Genomic DNA, 4,612 nt, shown 5'->3' with positions numbered 1-4,612 from the left:
TAGTCTAAACCCTACTATTCATTGAGTTTTCTTAATAATTTATTTCTCAGTATCTCTAAAATTATCTTGACCGTTAATCATTCATTGATTAGGATGCCTAATTGACTCTTAATCAAAATAAAATTTGAATACACAAAACTAATTATTTCTGACCATACTTGAGGATTTGATTAATTTCCTTCCCCCCCCCAACTTAATCTACATTATCCTCAATGGAGTAGGAAAGCAAAGAAAATAAAAAGAGAGTGCACCTGGGATAATTTTGCTTCGAAAGTTGAAGATAGCTTCATTGATTAATAGGCTCTTGTTCTAAATTCCTGCAACTGTAGTAAAGTAAAAAAAATATGAAATCATTGGGTTGCCTCCCAACAAGCGCTAAGTTTTACGTCTTCAGCCAGACGTCAAGTTTATTGACAGACTCTTCCATACAGAGTGGTCTTTTGTTCTTAAAAAAAATAAAGATCAATTAAAATAAAATAAAAAAAATTTGAGTTGCCTCCCAAAAAGTGCTAAGTTTAATGTCTTCAGCTAGACGCTAAAAGAGTGTCTATCCTATTCCTGCTCAAATCTTAACATGAGTGTCGATTCCTCTTTCAGAAATAATATGTCCTAATACAATTTCTTTTTGCACCATGAAATGGCTCTTTTCCCAACTTAGGACAAGATTTGTCTCCATGAACCGTTTAAGAACTTTGGAAAGATTAGAGAGACAATCCTCAAAGGTGGTTCCAAACACAGAAAAATCATTCATAAAAACTTCAAGACATTTATCCACCATATCCAAAAAAATGATCAGTATACACCGTTGAAATGTAGCGGGTGCATTGCAGAGCCCGAATGGCATACGCCGAAAAGTAAAGGTGCCATAGGGGCAGGTGAAGGTAGTATTTTTTTGGTCATTCAAAAATACAGGTACTTGATTGTACCCTGAATAACCATTAAGAAAATAGAAGAAACTTTGTCCTGCTAACCGTTCTAAGATTTGATCGATGAAGGGCAATGGAAAATGGTCCTTTCTAGTAATGGCATTTAGTTTTCTATAATCTATACATACTCGCCATCCAGATGATATGCGAGTGGGAAGCAGTTCACCTTCTTCGTTCTCAACCACAGTAATACCTGATTTCTTAGGTACTACTTGAGTGGGACTGATCCATTTACTATCAGATATGGGGTAGATGATTCCAGCATCTAACCACTTTACCACCTCTTTCTTTACTACTTCACATATGTTTGGGTTCAATCTCCTCTGCATATCTCGATGGGGTTTGGCATTTGCCTCAAAATGAATATGGTGCATGCAAATGGAGGGGTCAATTCCTTTTAAATCGGTAATGGACCAATCGATAGCCTCTTTGTGTTCCTTCAGAATACCAACCAATTATGCTTCCTGATTAGGGGTCAAGTTTGATGCAATGATTGTCGGGAGGGTGTCATTGGGTCCTAGAAATACATACTTGAGCGTAGCAGGAAGGAGTTTCAATTCTAACGTAGGTGGTGATTCTAAAGATGGGACTATTGGTGTACTGGCTAATATGGGTAATGACTTATACTTGATTGTCCATGGAGGAGTGGTTTTATCGTGTGGTGTATCCAACAAGGTGTTAACTTCTTTCATATATCCCTCAAAGTCATACACTTCAAAGTGAGCCAAGCAAGTATCTAAGGGGTTTGGTGCTAGAATTATGGGTGTTGCATCTTCTATAATGTCTTCCAATGTATCTACTTCAAAGCAACTATCCATTGATGGTCTTTGGAAAGCACCAAACATATTCAGTCTCAGTTTCTTATTCCCAAACGATATATCCATGACTCCTGTCCTACAATTAATGCATGCATTTGCCGTAGCTAGGAAGGGTTGTCCTAAGATAATGAGAATTTGTCTTGGGTTGCCACTTAGTTCCATGTCAAGAATCAGAAAATCAACTGGAAAGTAAAACTCATCTACCTTGACCAAGACATCCTCAAGCATTCCATGTGGTTCTTTAATTGATTTGTCGGCTAACTGCAGTGTGACTGATGTAGGTTTCAGTTCTCCAAATCCAACAAGTTCATACACCGAACTAGGTAAAAGATTCACACTTTCCCCTAAGTCCAGAAGAGCTTTTTCAATGTGATAATCTCTTATAACACAGGAAATGATGGGGGCTCTTGGCTCCTTAAGCTTTGGAGGAGTGGCATGCTGGAAGACAGAACTAGCCTAATCAGTGAGACGTACTTTCTTTGGGATTTGTGATCTAGATTTATATTTTTGGGTGCACAAATCCTTCAAAAATTTGGCATAAGCAGGGACCTGTTTGATTGCGTCTAGAAGGAGAAGATTGATTTGGACTTGCTTAAACAATCCCAATATCTCATCAAGTATTCCTCCCTTCTTATCTGCAGGAATAGGGGCTTTTAGGGCATCCAAAAATGGGGCTTTAGGCAAGTAAGATGATTCCGGTACAGTTGGTTCATTCTCTATTTTCAGGTCCTCCTTGTTCTTGGGTGATTTGGCTTCGGTTAGAGGTTTAGGGTCGGTCTCATTGGTTTTACTAGTGTGTTCAATGACCTTCCCATTTCTCAGAGTCATGATTGATTTGGCATGTTCAGAAAAAGCTTCTGGGGTATTAGAGCTCTCAATCACAAATTACCCTCTTGGGTTGCTCTCGGGTTGGCTAGGTAATTTCCTCCTTTCCTCCTACTGAATGCAGTCGCTAGTTGACCTATTTGGGTCTCTAGCTTAGCAATGGATTGTGTGTGAGAGTTAAGGGTCTGAGTGTTGACTTCTAATCATTCTAGTACTTTCAGAACTTTTCCTCAAAAGCTGAGCTGTGACCAGTAGTAGACGATTGAGGAGCATTTTAAAATTGATGGTATGGTCCATGCCTATATGTTGGGTCCTGATATTGAGGTCGAGGTGCGACAGGGCCAACCACTGGTTGTGGTCTCCAAGAAAATTTTGGATGGTTTCTCTAGTCGGGGTTATAAGTGTTTGAATAAGGATCATTTTCTGGTCTACGAGCTTGTTGGACTTGAGCTTGCTGAACCTGCTCATGCACAAACTCAGAAAATTGAGGTGCGGCTGGGCATTCACTAACAAAATGGTTTAGACTTGCACACAATGCACAAACTTCTTAGATTAGGTTAGGTGGAATCAGGGATTGTCCAGTATTTAGAAGACGGTCTAATTTTTGGGACAGTTCATCTACCTTACTGTGGATATCCATGACATTTTCAATCTGATAAATTCTACTTCTTTTTTGTTGAAGCATGGGTTGTTCTCTAGAGGTGGCAGACATATGATGTAGGAAATTCTCACTAAGTGTTTCAAAGAGCTGCCAGACTTCATCCTCACTCTTTGTTGGTGTTTCTCCGATAGACCATCATAAAAATACTGACAAAGTTGCCATTTAGGGACAGCATGTTGTGGACATTTACGAATGAGGTCCCTTAACCTTTCCCATATCTCATGAAAAAATTCACCCTCCAATTGGAAAAAACTAGTGATAGCTTTTCTAATTTGATTTATTTTTTCAATTGAAAAGTATTTCTTGAGAAATTCTCTCTGAAGATGATCCCAAGTTGAAATGGTTATAGAGTTTAAGGAGTTTAACCAATGCTTGGCTTTGTCCTTAAGTGAGAAAGGGAACAGTTTCAACCTAAGGGCATCATCGGAGAAGTTTTGGATTTTTATTATGGAACAAATTTCAAGAAATTCATTCAAGTGTTTGTATGGGTCCTCGTTACTAGGTCCATAGAATGATGGCAATATTTAAATAATGCTAGACTTAATCTCATATTGGGTAGCTTCTATTGGAGGTGCTTAAGTGCATGGAGAGTAGGTATACGAGGATGGAGTGAAATATTCTTTCAATGAGCGTGGAGGATTAGCCTCACCAGGTGCAGCCATATTTCTAACTCGGATAGTCCTAAGAGTCTTTTCTAATTCTTCGTCTAATGGTTGTAATTCGGGTTTTAGTGATCGTCGACCTAACATGCAACTAAAAGGTCTATGTAGGACTATCCTAGTCTGTTAAGGATTATTTTTTTTTATTAAGAGGAGAAGAGAAGAGAGAAAAGAGTTCTAAAGAAGAGATCCTAAGAAGTCCTAAAACTAATAGAAGAATTAGTTGTGGTTAGATTTTAATTACAATCAAGTTAGCATGCAGTGGACTCTCTATCCTAAAGTTACCCTAGTTCTAGATAGTTCCTAACTGTAGTTAGCCTTCAAGCCCTCCAAATCAGAGCTTGACCAACCAACTGGCCAGGTAAGTGTAAGGTTGGTGGGAGTCCCCCCGTTGCTTTCCTTAGACACCAATTAAATTGATCAGGTCAGCGAACGGAACCAATTAAAAACCACCTTTCTTCGGGCTCAGTCATCTCGCAAACCATTTGCCTAGACACCAGCCAGCTGACCAAGTCTAACCTGGTTCAACTCTCAGGGTCACTTGTCCTAATGAGCTCGAAATCCTTAGGGGTCAACGTCTAATTAATTTTAGATTAAGGTCTAGGTTATGCAAATGCAAGGGAGTGATTTGTGGGCCAAGAAAGGGTGATCAAATCCCCACCTCATCTTAGTTAATGGGTTGCGCCCTTAAAGTTAATTATGGAGATGCAATGCAAAGAAACA

At 39.1% G+C, this 4,612-nt stretch overlaps 1 non-coding gene across 1 annotated transcript; it reads left to right on the top strand.

Moving 5' to 3' along the window:
- The first annotated feature begins 3,398 nt into the window (after positions 1-3,398).
- On the top strand, positions 3,399-3,504 carry LOC140854500 (small nucleolar RNA R71). Its single transcript, XR_012137717.1, has one exon. It is a non-coding gene; the product is annotated as a small nucleolar RNA R71 (small nucleolar RNA).
- Positions 3,505-4,612: the final 1,108 nt, after the last annotated feature.

The sequence above is a fragment of the Elaeis guineensis genome, unplaced genomic scaffold (genome assembly GCF_000442705.2).
Source record: "Elaeis guineensis isolate ETL-2024a unplaced genomic scaffold, EG11 Super_Scaffold_37222, whole genome shotgun sequence".
NCBI classification, from domain to species: domain Eukaryota; kingdom Viridiplantae; phylum Streptophyta; class Magnoliopsida; order Arecales; family Arecaceae; genus Elaeis; species Elaeis guineensis.
This window is presented reverse-complemented; position numbering and strand designations above follow the sequence as displayed.